The sequence below is a fragment of the Triticum urartu genome, chromosome 4A (genome assembly GCF_056163025.1).
Source record: "Triticum urartu cultivar PI428250 chromosome 4A, HENAU_Tu73, whole genome shotgun sequence".
In the NCBI taxonomy this organism is placed as follows: domain Eukaryota; kingdom Viridiplantae; phylum Streptophyta; class Magnoliopsida; order Poales; family Poaceae; genus Triticum; species Triticum urartu.
This window is the reverse complement of record NC_141876.1, coordinates 181,971,424-181,986,608: the sequence shown is the minus strand read 5'-3', so window position 1 is coordinate 181,986,608 and position 15,185 is coordinate 181,971,424.

Here is a 15,185-nt window from a genome sequence, read left to right as displayed (position 1 = left end):
TCGAGATTAGGATTTGTCACTCCGGTTGTCGGAGAGGTATCTCTGGGCCCTCTCGGTAATGCACATCACTTAAGCCTTGCAAGCATTGCAACTAATGAGTTAGTTGCGGGATGATGTATTATGGAACGAGTAAAGACACTTGCCGGTAACGAGATTGAACTAGGTATTGAGATACCGACGATCGAATCTCGGGCAAGTAACATACCGATGAGAAAGGGAACAACGTATGTTGTTATGCGGTTTGACCGATAAAGATCTTCGTAGAATATGTAGGAGACAATATGAGCATCCAGGTTCCTCTATTGGTTATTGACCGGAGACGTGTCTCGGTCATGTTTACATAGTTCTCGAACCCGTAGGGTCCGCACGCTTAAAGTTCGATGACGGTTATATTATGAGTTTATGTGTTTTGATGTACCGAAGGAGTTCAGAGTCCCTGATGAGATCGGGGACATGACGAGGAGTCTCGAAATGGTCGAGATGTAAAGATCGATATATTGGACGACTATATTCGGACATCGGAAAGGTTCCGAGTGATTCGGGTATTTTCGGGAGTACCGGGGAGTTACGGGAATTCGTATTGAGCCATACAGGAAAGGAGAGAAAGGCCTCAAAGGGTGGCCGCACCCCTCCCCATGGGCTGGTCCGAATTGGACTAGGGAGGGGGGGGCCTTCCTTCCTTCTCCTTTTCCCTTCCCTTTCCTTCCCTCCTACTCCTACTACCTAGAAGGGCTCCTAGTTCTACTAGGAAAGGGGGAATCCTACTCCCGGTGGGAGTATGACTCCCTTAGGGCGTGCCATAGAGAGGGCCGGCCCTCCCCCTCCTCCACTCCTTTATATATGGGGGCAAGGGGCACCCCAAAGACACAACAATTGATCTCTTGATCTCTTAGCCGTGTGCGGTGCCCCCCTCCACCATAATCAACCTCGGTCATATCGTAGCGTTGCTTAGGCGAAGCCCTGCGTCAGTAGAACATCATCATCGTCACCTCGCCGTCGTGCTGACGGAACTCTCCCTCAAAGCTCGGCTGGACCGGAGTTCGAGGGACGTCATCGACTTGAACGTGTGCAGAACTCGGAGGTGTCGTGCTTTGGTACTTGATCGGTCGGATCGTGAAGACGTACGACTACATCAAACGCGTTGTGCTAACACTTCCGCTTTCGGTCTACGAGGGTACGTGGACAACACTCTCCCCTCTCGTTGCTATGCATCACCATGATCTTGCGTGTGCGTAGGAATTTTTGAAATTACTGCATTCCCCAACACTTTGGTGCCCATCATATGAGCGCGCGCGTGGATCACACCCTAGGGTTAGTTGTATGTTGATAGGACTATGTATTGGAGGGCAAGAGTGACAGAAGCTTCAACCTAGCATAGAAATTGATGCATACGGGATTGAAGGGGGACCAATATATCTTAATGCTATGGTTGGGTTTTACCTTAATGAACATTAGTAGTTGCGGATGCTTGCTAATAGTTCCAATCATAAGTGCATAGAATTCCAAGTAAGGGATGACATGTTAGCAGTGGCCTCTCCCACATAATACTTGCTATCGGTCTAGTAAAGTAGTCAATTGCTTAAGGGACAGTTTCGCAACTCCTACCACCACTTTTCCACACTCGCTATATTTCCTTTATTGTTTCTTTATCTAAACAGCCCCTACTTTTTATTTACGTACTCTTTATTATCTTGCAAACCTATCCAACAACACCTACAAAGTACTTCTAGTTTCATACTTGTTCTAGGTAAAGTGAACGTCAAGCATGCGTAGAGTTGTATCGGTGGTCAATAGAACTTGAGGGAATATTTGTCCTATCTTTAGCTCCTCGTTGGGTTCGACACTCTTACTTATCGAAAACTGTTGCGATCCCCTATACTTGTGGGTTATCACGCTCCTGCTCTCTTTTACTGCATTAGGACAACAACGATTCAACTGTTACATGCTGCGGTAGTTGAACCCCTTTCCTCTGCATGACCTGTCATTGCCACAGTAAATAGATGAAACCCACTAGCATGAGTAGGAATTGTTTGAGACCTAATGTGCCTACTCATTCATGCTTGTTGTCATGCCTTCTACTGCTTAGAGTTGAGTCAGGTCTGATTCATCGGGAATGAATTGGAACATGCTGAACATGTCCTACCGTTGAGAGCTAAGTGCGTGAACATGATTTGGTAAAGGTAGCGGTGAGAGGCCATGTAGGATTACTTGGTGGGTTGTCTCATTGCAGCCATTCTCAGGAACTGAGCTCTGTGTTTGTGATCCATGAATAGTTACTACCACACATTGGGTTCCGGTAACTCGACCCCTCTCGGCTTATTAATCAACTCGATCTCTGTCCAGGAGTTGCAACTAGTTTTTGGTGTTTGTAGGTAGTGTTAGTAGTCTACCAAGTGGCACCCGGATGGTGGGCTTGGGAACCCTGCTCACATCATTTGGGACCGTGAGCGACACCCCGGCCGGATCTCCTTGCGAATGGAACCCGAATAGGCGATAAACCTAGACGAGAGACTTGTGTGGTTAGTCAGGTCGTGGCCGACTCCCTCGCAAGGCTTCCGCTTGAAGGTTGCCGAGGTACATGACGTGTACATGGTGGTAAGTGGCGAGAGCGTGTGTGATGAAGTACACCCCTGCAGGGTTATCATTATCTATTCAAATAGCCGGATTCCTCGGATATGGAAACTTGGACCCCTTGCATCGTTCATAGACAAGTGAAAGTGGATACTCTAAAATGCGCAAGATAAGCGTGAGTGCTATGGATGGCGTTCTCGTAGGGAGATGGGAGCGGATCCATACTAGTGTATTGATATGGTGAATATGTGGACTCGTGTGCGCCACCTCAAAGAGTTATTTGCAGTAGTAGTTCAGGTTAGACACTGAGTCGAAGCTGGCTTGCTGCAGTTAAACTCCACCACCCCCTTTGTTGCTACCAACGCATATGTAGTTAGTTCTGATGTAAGTCTTCCTGGGTACATTTGTACTCACGTTTGCTTAATTTATGTTTTGGAGAGATACTTTAGTCTCGCTAGTAGTTCCACATGGACTTCAACGTTTAGCTTGATACCTCAGCTACGATCTTGTGCCCTCGGCAGGATCTGGTAGATAGTCAGGCTTCTCAGCCTTTTTCACTTGTAGAAGTTTGTACTCAGACATGTTAAGCTTCCGCATGTGCTTTGACTTGTATGCTCTGAATGTTGGGTCATGAGACCCATGTTTGTATTATCTGGCTCTTTGGAGCCTAATGAATAAATACTTGAGTCGTAGAGTTATGTTGTGATGCCATGTTGTATTTACACATATCGAGCATATTGTGTGTATGATTGAAATGCTTGGTATGTGCGGGATCCGACAACCTAGTTGTTCATCCTTGGTAGCCTCTCTTATGGGGAAATGTAGTCTTGTGCTTCCATGAGCCATAGTAGTCCTCTACAGTCTGGTTCACCGGAGTCCTGCTAGCCCAGCACTACTGCTCTGGAACACTTAGACTGGCCGGCATGTGATTCACTTCGTTCCAGTGTTTGTGCCTTCGGGGAAATGTCACGCGGTGACATCCGGAGTCCTGCTAGCCGGCTACAGCCCGGGTTCCCGGAGTCCTGTTAGCCCAGTTGCTACAGCCCGGATTCACATGCTGCTGACCGACATGCTCGATGTTGATTCATGTATGCATGTCCTCGTAAGTTAGTGCCACTTTGGGTTCACGACTAGTCATGTCGGCCCGGATTCTCTGTCATATGAATGCTAGCGACACTATCATATACGTGAGCCAAAAGGCGCAAGCGGTCCCGGGCCATGGTAAGGAAACACCCGTGGGGATACCATGCGTGAGGCTGCAAAGTGATATGAGGTGTTAAAGGCTAGATCGGTGTGACTTAGAATCGGGGTCCTGACAGCTTTGGTATTAGAGCCTCACTGCCTATAGGATTACCAAGCCAAACTGGTCGAAGTTGAGTCTAGAAATGCTTTACTTATATAAGGGAATTGATTGTGTAAGGGAACGTAATGCTCTTTTTACTTCTTATACCCTATGCCCTTCTCATCTGAGTCACCCTCTTCTTTTCTGCGGGGAGTAAGAACTAGGCCTTCTCATCTATCTATCAGGATGACGTGTTACTAATCCATAGACTTATATAGTTGATAGTTTCAAGACTCTGTTCAGTTTCTACTACTTCCGTGTGTTCATAGTTGGCCTCCGAACTTTGATATTGTGATGATTGAGTGGTCATGCCACTATTTCACAGGATGTCTCAAATATTTTTGAGCATTTACAGTCGTTATGCTGTTCGAGTCATCCCAGGTTTCTAAATAATCTGATGCATTTGCAAAATCTTTTCCCTCTGGTTCGATGTTAGTTTAGGCTAGGTTAATCACACTAATTGCTGAGTTGAGGTACTCTATTGCCTCGACATATATGTTGGAGTTATTATTATGACCCTAGGTGTCTTAGGGGATCATATAGTAACCTAGCCATGTTTTGTGTCCCAGTGTGATGATTCTGGCCACCATTCTTGAAAGCATCCTGTGATGCCACTTAGTTAGTAGGCATTCTACCGCTGGGTTCTTGACCCAAGATCCACTCCACTTACCTCCTGTTTATAGTGTTTGCTAGTTCCTTTAGGATACTAGTAACCTTTGCGATAGTCCTAGAGGCCCGTGGTATTTCCTTCTTCCGAGTACCATGAACTGCTTATGGCAGAAGTTCTTCTGAACCAAAAGATCACAATAAGAGTGCTCTTGATGAGTTCTTCGTTCTACATTGTGAATCTGCCAGTTCTACCTTTCTACATGGGTTATCCAGAAGAAATGTTGAGCTTTGCTCGACATACTAATCTATGAATCCACAATTCAGAAAATTTGATGTTCTTTTGAGTTGTCCTCGTTAGTTGTTTTCTGGCCCTCGGCTATGAATTGATAGTCAGGACTAGTTTTGCATTCGTGTTATCGATGCCTATTATTCTTCTGGTCCATCAAGCCATTCTATTCCGAAATGACTAGGAGAAACAAACTCCAGTACCTCATCCATATCCAGGATTGGGTCAAAGTAGTTGTGTTCCGCAGATTAAGAATGTCAGTCCAGCTTCTAGTTTGTTCCATCCTGGAGTATTACCCCCTTATGTCAAGAATATTATAGGAATTGCACAACCTCTTATGGATTCTTGCCGTAGTGATACTTCTCGCCATCATTATTCATTCCTCGGTTCCGTGTTGTTGTAACTGGAATGCCGACAAGTGAACTGTGATGTGTGAAATCAATACTCCGAGCAACTCGTTGCTTGGTAGTAAATGGACAATACTCTCATTCTTAGTGTACTGGTTGTTGAATCATCATCCTAAGATTGATCGTGCTACCTAGTAGTTATTTCAGGTGCACTCTTCGATCAATGAGTTATGATTGTGTCAATCCCTCGCTCTTTTGATCATATCGTCTTGCCTTGAAAAACAAGATTGTTCTCGAGCTTAGTAACATATCGGTGGTTCGTGATTTTCCGAATGTCTTCTCGGAAGTGTTACCAGGTTGTCACCTAACCACTATGTTGAGTTCGTGATCAAGTTGGTTTCTTGTAACCATCCCTTCCCCAAGAATCTGTGTTGGATACCCCTGAGCTAGTTGGTTAAGCTAAACAACAACTTGGAGAGTTGGAACATAAAAGCTTGTATGACTTAGTTCGTGTTAAGGGGTATATTTTGTGTGTGTGTTGAAGAAAGATGATATCTTCATCGATTGGTCCTCATGATCAATTGTTGGATCTTTTGCCTTGTTAAAACTTTGACTTGAGTATGGGCTATTGTCAAGTCAAATCAGAACCAACAATGTTTGTAATGTTGTCTTACTCATGGTTGATCCCTCGAGCATACACCATTACATCTTTTGGTCTGACCAATGCTATCATGGTGTTCACATGATGGTGGAAGTCCAGTGATATGGAAATTCCGATGAGTTACTGTTGAGCCCAGCAGCAGCATTTTGTCTCCCCCGTGATTCATGTTGAACATTATAATAGTGTTGGAAACTTTATAAGAATTTCCCTCATGTCCCGTTCATGAAGCATATGTCCAGTTGAAATATGTGACTTCCTCTAATTCATGTGCATCTGATGCAAGTTGCCGCCGTGGATTCGAGAAAGCTTGTTTTGCTTCCTTTGGAATCATGCCAAGTTAGTCATGCATGTGTGAAGTATTCTATGATTTGATAGGCTCTCTACCTCCAGTCCATATGTGTCCCTAGCACACCAAGCCACGGATTGATTTGTTCAAGGAGAAGAAGTTTCTTCTTAAGAGATAGACTTACGCAAGGACTTCGATATCCTTATTGATGGTTCCCCCCTGAACTCGGTAGTGTTTCGTTGTGAGACCACCAGGTGACCATGCTTGTCTAGGACAGTGCGTTCACATGCTTGTAGCAGAACTGGCTCATGTTTTGGAGCTTACTACCATAGTTCATTTCCCCGAGAATCTCGCAACGTCATATCGTCGAATTGTGTTGCAAACTTTCATTTTTCTTTCTAGACTTGATGAGTCTGGAATATCCTGACACCAACCAGATCTGAATCTCAGGTAGATATGATGGTTGGAACACACTCCAAGAACTATAATATTGGTCTCTGTGTAACCGGTAAAGTGGATGTCGTGGCCAACACACCCAGCTGGAAGACCTATTATTGTAGTGTCTTGATTGAGGAAGTTGGCCACCTCCCCATAAGGATTTCGTAGGATTTACTCCAGAATTTGTTTCTTATGGATCCTTTGCATTCTGAAGTCCGACCACTACTTGATGGCTATGTAGATGCTTTAAAGCACGACCGTGTGTAACGCCCTCGATGCGGCTATATCTCCCACGTGTCGAAGCACGACTTAGAGGCATAACCGCATTGAAAGCAATGTCGCAAGTGAGGTAATCTTCACACAACCCATGTAATACATAAGGGAAAGAGATACATAGTTGGCTTACCATCGCCACTTCACACAATTACATGAATAAAGCAATACATCAACCAGATACAATCAAGGTCCGACTACGGAACCAAAATAAAAGAAGACTACCCCAAATGCTACACAGATCACCGATCGACCCCAACTGGGCTCCACTACTGATCAACTAGAACGAAACAACATAAAGGACAAGATCTTCAACGAGCTCCTCCTTGAGCTTGGTTGCATCATCTGCACGGCATCATCAGCACCTGCAAACTGGTTTTGGAAGTATCTGTGAGTCACGGGGACTCAGCAATCTCACACCCTCGCAACCAAGACTATTTAAGCTTAATTGGTAAGGTAAAAGGTATGAGGTGGAGCTGTAGCAAGCGACTAGCATATTTGGTGGCTAACATACGCAAATTAGAGTGAGAAGAGAAGGCAAAAGCATGGTCGAACAACTATGATCAAGAAGTGATCCTAGAACAACCTACATCAAGCATAACTCCAACACCGTGTTCACTTCCCGGACTCCGCCAAGAAGAGACCATCATGGTTACACACGCGGTTGATGTATTTTAATTAAGATCAACTTCAGGTTTTCTACAACCGGACATTAACAAATTCCCACCTGCCCATAACCGCGGGCACGGATTTCGAAAGTTCAAATCCCTGCAGGGGTGTCCCAACTTAGCCCATCACAAGCTCTCATGGTCAACGAAGAATATTCCTTCTAGCGGGAAGACCCAATCAGAGTCGGAATCTTGGTTACAGGACATTTCGACAATGGTAAAACAAGACCAGCAACACCGCCCGAATGTGCCAACAAATCCCGAGAGGAGCTTCACATATCTCGTTCTCAGGGCACACTCAGATGAGCTCTCCATACAACTAAAACCAAACCTCGAGTTTCCCCGAGGGGGCGCTGCACAGGGCTCTAGTTTGGACCAACACTCAGAGGAGCACTGGCCTAGGGGGTGTAAAATAATGATGACCCTCAGGAGCGCGACTCCCAAGGGAAAAAAGGCTAGGTGGCGAATGGTAAAACCAATTGTTGGGCATTGCTGGAGGAGTTTTATTCAAGGCGAACTATCAAGGGGTTCCCATTATAACCCAACCGCGTAAGGAACGCAAAATCTGGGAACATAACACCGATATGACGGAAACTAGGGCGGCAAGAGTGGAACAAAACACCAGGCATAAGGCCAAGCCTTCCACCCTTTACCAAGTATATAGATGCATTAATTAAATAAGATATATTGTGATATCCCAACAAGTAAACATGTTCCCACAAGGAACAACATAACCATGTACCAACAAGGTACAAACTTCATCTTCACCTGCAACTAACAACTCTATAAGAGGGGCTGAGCAAAGCGGCAACATAGCCAAACAACGATTTGCTAGGACAAGGTGGGTTAGAGGCTTAGTTCACAATATGGGAGGCATGATAAGCAAGTGGTAGGTATCGCAGCATAGGCATAGCAAAAGAGCGAGCAACTAGCAAGCAAAGATAGAAGTGATTTCGAGGGTATGGTCATCTTGCCTGAAATCCCGCAAGGAATAAGAACGAGTCCATGACGAAGACAAACAGTCGTAGTCGAATGGTTCCTCACAAATCCGGAACGAAACCGAAGATAACGTGAGAAATAACCCGGAAAGAAGCAAACAACATAGTAAACAACCACCACATAAACATGGCATGATGCGCAACCACGTATGATGCATGTCCGGTTTAAGAGGCATGGCATGGCAAAGTGCACAAACAATCCTACAAATTAAGTGGAGCTCAATATGCAACGAAGTTGCATATTGAAGAAAATACCACATGACTTATTTAGTTCTCTCTCATTAGGTACTCAACAATATTAAATGTTGGTTAGCATGGCCAGGGGTGAAGCAAAATATAACTACCTATATAGGCAAGTTTAAATGAGGCCGGAACAACAAACAACAAGTCCGGAAAAATCCCCATGTGCAATTTAAGGATTTGGTATTGTTCTGCCCTAAACCATATTTTAGAGTTGTTAAACATGCAAAGTAAGGCCACCATGTTAAACTAGGCATTTTTCCTACCCCATTTACATATAAAGTTTATTAAATTCAGAGTTGCGGTTATTTAGTTATGAATTAAATCAATTTAACATGACATAGGAGAAAATTTAATCAACCAGCATTTTAAACATTTTAGACATGGATGAAAATGACATATTATGAAACTAGATGAAAAACTAAGCACATTTCATATATAAATCATTTTAAACCGATGCACGGATGATGAGTTATTAAATGCATGTACATGGAGGGTTTTCCTGCAAAACTACAATCCCTGAAAAAAAGGAAAAATGTTCAGGAAAAAAACATGCGTTGGGCCGAAATCTTGCTGGACCAACAGGAACAGGCGTTGCGGCTGCTCACTTTGGGCTGAGGGGAGGATGGGCCGGCTGGGCTGGCAGATTTGGGCCTCTCGCTGGAGCGGGGCCTTGGATTGGGGTCAACGCGACTGATGCAGGGGAAGCAGGACGTGCGACTTGGGTCGCTCGAAGCAGAGGAAACCAGAAGGCGCTGGCAGCAGGTCGACGCCGCAGGGCGAGGCGGCTGCAGCAGGACTTGGCGGCTCCGGCGGCAGGGGATGGAAGCAGGGGCGAGCCTCGGGCGGCTGGACAAAGCGCGCGAGGAGGCAGGCGCTCGTGCCCGACCTAGCGAAGCAGGACGGCGGCAGACTTAGCGCGAAGGCTGAAGATGGCGGCGGGGTCTATCTCGACTGGATCGGGTCAAAACGAGGCATGGCGGCGCCGGCACGTTGTGGAAGAGGACCGGCAGCAGGGATGACGAACGGGTGGTGGCCATGGCGCAGGGATGACCTCCTGTTGCTCCTGTACCTGGCGGGAGAGAGAGAGAGAATTTGAGAGCGAGCGAGAGAGAACGAAGGAGATGGCGAAGAGATAGGAGGGCAGGGAAGGAGGCGCAGCTTTGCTGCGGTTGGGCGACGGCGGGGATGAGCTGCTCGTGATCCCATTGGGATCGAGCAGGGAATTTTCTGGTTGGTGGAATGGTTGGCTCGGGAGGGATTGGTTTTGGTTGGCTGGTGCTGAAAACAAGGAGGAGGGGAGTAGGTGGAGTGGAGGCGGCGCGATGGGATCGGTGGAGCAACGCACCTAAGATCTAGGGTTGGACCAAATATATACATCAGGTGGAAAAGGTTAGGGGCTATCTGGAGTCTCTGATCCAAATCGAATGGTCAAGAAAATAAATAGGTAGGGAGTCCAATTAACAAAATGGAGACGTTTTGTAGATGTTTGGGGATGATCCGGACACAACGGTGGCGACAGTCCGGGTCGGGTTCGGAACATCTTTCGGACGCGCACGAGGGGGGCTGCGGGCTGACGAAAGAGTTTAGGTTGGACCTGGCGGTAGGTAGTGGGCTGTGTAGACGGTCTCGAGTTGAGAGAACAGAAGAGAGGGAGGCGGCGACTGTTTTCGGAGACCGAAAACGTCCGACGTTAGACCGGCTATACTGCCGCTATAGTTTAACGGTTGGGCTATCAGACGAACTCCGAATGTGATGGAACTTGACAGGCGGTCTATCTACACTATAATAAGACCACATGTCAACTCTCATCCCATTCCGAGAACATTTTCCAGCCACTTATAAAATACTATTTCGGACATGCCGCGGGCGCGTGCAAGTGTGGTTGGGCTCAGAACGGACAACGGAGAAAACTCAGAGAACCCGGACGAATGCAAGTTTTAAAACATGATGATGTAATGCACATGATGACATGACAAGATGCAACACGCAAGCGAATGACATGGCAATGACAATGAATAACTGGAAGACACCTGGCGCAACGGTCTCGGGGCGTTACAACACTCCACCACCATGAGAGGATCTCGTCCCGAGATCTAGAATGGCACCGGAGGGAAAACGAAAGAGAAAAGAGAAGAGGTAAAACTAAGTTGCTTCTTTGACAAACGAGTGAAACCAAAGAATTTTGCAAAGGTTAAGCCATTTCGAGAAAAGAATACAACGGAGCTGAACGAAGTTAAAAACACTCTGTTAGAAAAGAGGAAAACAAGGAAAGAACAAATTCGAACAGCCCTCCGGTTGGAAAGATATGCAAGGCTTGATAAAATGAATGAACTTGAGCAGCGGGCACACACTCCGGTAAATTGGATAAGCATGGAAATAACATGATCTTGACAAGAACAAGAAGGGTAGAAGAGAGCAACATCACAATGCCTCTGGAACAAAAGGATTGGAGATAGATAATTGAAATAGGAGAATGAAGAAGAAAAAGCCAACTTCTGCCACAAAAGAGCTTGAAAGGCATCCTTGGAGAAGGGTCGAACGAAGTTGTTGGAAAACCAATAACAAAAAGAATAAGGTTGATATGGTCTTATGGAATACATCTCAAATTATGAGGTGACAACCTGCCACTCACGGGAAAAAGAATTGGATTGATAAGAACAAGTAGACGAGAAGCTATCTCACCGGGAGGATAAATGAAGAACTTGGATCATTGATAAACACCATGAGAGCGACACTCCTTAAAGGAAAACTTAAGGTGAAATATAACCCAAGATAATTCCAATGAAGAGATTGGTGGATTTAAAATATCTCATCTTGATAACTTGTGAAACACGAAGCACGAAGGAAAATTATCAAGAATGACATAACACCACCTCAAAAGATATGCGTGAAAGAATTTCACTCCGAATTGCAAGATGAAGAAAACTAGAGCTCCTATAAAAAGAATCTTGATGAACACTTCGAGAAGGAATTATGTCCTTGATGAACCACCATGTTGAGCCTTCGTGAGAACTCCGGTAACAAAAAGGATAACGAGAAGGAAGGGAAGGTTGAAAACACAAGGTGAAACCTTGTAATGCTTTAGATGCGACGATATAATGTGGAAAAAAACTTGGAAATCCAGAAAAGAAAGATGAAACGAATGAAAACGAGAATTTGATGCGCCTCCGGAATAAGGAGTTAATCACTTGGATGAAAACAAGAATAAGAATTACATTATGCTTATCCTTCACCAATTGAAATTGATGACAAACAAAGGATTTGGCATACCACTTATTCTCATAAAAAAGATTAAGATAGACATTGCGCAACTTGGGAAGGTCTTCAACGAACCAGTGGTAGGATTGAAAACAACGAATAAATTGATATGATAACGAATGATGAGAACTCTTGAACGAACCACCGTAAGAATAAAAAAATGAACGAAAAGAAGATAAAGAAAACACCGGGAAGAATTAGCAAATGAATGAAGATGCTTGAGAGAATTTATATATGAGAGAACGAAGAGATCATGCACTGATTAGAGGATATTTGATCGATGCACCGGTAAAATTTGGAGAATGATAGCTGAAGGCTGAGAATGAATATGTCTTCTGAAATGATGGGCTCCGGAGGAAGGAAAAGAATTTTCGCGATCAAAACAATTATGAGAGATGGCCTTGAACTAGAACCATGAATCTCTGAGAGAACGGATAAGATATGGAGGTAAAACTCTTCTTCGGTCTTCAAAATCCGAGAATGACGACAAGAAACACCACCAAGAATTGTTGAGGCACTCCGGAATGAAGAATGGAAAAGGTTGAACCAACGATGAAAAGAATTTGAAAGATCTTGGAGAAATACATATGACTGATGATGAATCATACTTACGTCAAACTTTAGAAGATTTGAGAATAACTCCGGGAGAATAAGAAGAGTCAGGTAAGATCCTGGGAAAAGACCTGTGGGTTAGGCCCACTCAAAAGATACACCATTGAATGATTGCTTGAAAAGAGAGATTGCACCGGTTGAACTAAATGGCTTGAATGAGATAACAACCTCGAAATAGGTTGAACTGATCTTGAATGAAAAGACGAGCCTTCTGAGATAACTTGAGCACTCCGGGACAATAGAATAACGAGAGGTGAACGATTATGAGGTGCACTGGCATGGAAAAACATTTGAAACGAGGAAAGGATATTGTCAACACCAAAAGCTTGAATTGAATCCACCAGAGAAGAAAGAAAACCAAGAATGATGAGCTTGAAGCTCCATTAGAATCTTCATGAGAATCACCGGATAGAACATTGACAGAAAAGGAATGGAGAGACTTCACAAGAATAAAAGGATACTTGATTAAGACATCGGATTCCTTGAAGAAACAAGGGTGGGAGGGAGGGAAAACAAAGGCAACTTGGAGACGGATGAAAACAAACACCGTTGAGAAGAACTGATAAATGATCTTACTGGTGTTGAAATGATCGGAACCACTTGAAGACAAAACACGCCGGTTGAAAAGGATTGACATGACAATCTCGATTATCATGAGGATTGGTATTCACATTGGAGTATGAGAACACCGTTTCGGAAAAAGTATGGAATCAACATTTGACTTCGAAGCAACTCGAATACCAAAGCTCAAAACAAAACAAAGGATTGGCTTGCCGAGTAAGCCGGAACAAACATATGATAGAGATTTCGTCCGAAGTTTTCGTGGTGGGGCCTACACGGGCTCGATCGTAAAACACCATCATGTACAAGGCAGTGCACATGACATACGAAGCGTCCCCGAGTCGGCATAGCCAAGGACTCTTTAAGACACAACAAGACCACTGTAAATGTCGGATTTCGGGTTCCGGCAGACCCTTGAGGTTCGAACACTGGGGTGCGCGTGGAGATTTCGCCTCCTACCTACCTGCACCCCTCCGCCATGCTAGGATCTAAACTAAGGAAAGAACAACACAAGAGACACAGGGTTTATACTGGTTCGGGCCACCGTTGTGGTGTAATACCCTACTCCAGTGTGTGGTGTGGTGGATTGCCTCTTGGGCTGATGATGATGAACAATACAAGGAAGAACAGCCTCGCGAGGGTCTGTTCTTGGCTGAGGCGATGAACTGTTGGGAGGAGTTCAGCCTCCTCTCTCTCTCTCTCTCTCTCGGCTCCGACTGACAGACCGACCCTTCTAACGAGCCTCTTCCTTCCTACCTCTTTTTCGTCCTCCCCTCTATGTGGGTGGCTGGTCCTATTTATAGAGGCCCTGGTCCTCTTCCCAAATATTGAGCGGGAAGGGAGCCAACAATGGCGGGCTAATTTGAAGGGGGACAGCAAGTATCAGCTATCCTGACAAAAGTAGTCTTCGCCTGCGCAAAGCTCAGGTGATGACGCCGTCTTGGGCTCCACGGTGACCTCGGTCTCGTAGTCCTCCTGGTCTTGGTCTCGTTGCACCGAAATGGCAACCTTTGCCTGATGCCTCGGTACTCCGCGGCTGCGCTTGCCCCCTTTGTACCAAAGAGGAAAGGAGGACGCTGCGCGGGCTGGCACCCGCCTGGCGCCCTGAGTTGTCATGGCTTGCGTCATGGGCACCTCGTGAGGTACCCCGCCTTGATCCCTCCGCCTCCTCGTGAGCCAGCCTGACGAGGCCGTGCCTGAGGAAGCTTCACGTCGTCCGCCCCGCGAGGCTTGGCCCCTCGCGAGGGTCTTGGGTTTGTGTTGGTGAAGATGGGCCGTGCTGGGCCCCCCTTTGAGCCACGCCGCGGGCCGCAGGCAGGCAAGTCTGGGGACCCCCGTTCCCAGAACACCGACAGTAAAACCAACTGTGGATAGGCGGACCACTAGACGTTGAACCCCAATTTCATATCATACATCCGTCAGAAAGATATCCTAAGAGCTACTTGAATTCCCACTTATAAACTCCCGAAATTTTCCCACTTATGCAATCAGGTGTTGGGGATACAGGGGAAGCATAATATCTCACCCAAAACTAGCAAATCCTACATCCAGCTGTATCCATCCTTCAACCCATAACCAAGAAACCTTCGGAAATCGTCTACCACAACCTTCGAAAAGCATCCGTTATACGAGTTATGGCAATACTCCTGAACTCCCGCCCCAGTACTGGGTGGCGTCGAGGTTATCTCAACAACAACTTCATAAAAGAGATTTTCGATGTCGGTGAAACTAAACTCAGGTATTCCAGAACTGCAAAGATAAAATTGTGACGACAACACCTCGGAGCTCAACTCCCCGGGACACTGCCACAACCCCTAAATGTCAGGAGGCACCAAGAACAATGTTCTCGTCACAAAACCATCGGAAGGATTCCAAGATACCCGCGTGATCCTATATTTTTTAGTGAAATTTGAGAAGAGAAGAGTCAAAACTCTACGTCAGGATGCCTCACCAGAGCGATATATATAATTCCTAAATGACTCAAAACATTTTTCTAGACTCAATAACGCCAACGATTCGATCAAGTAGGGGG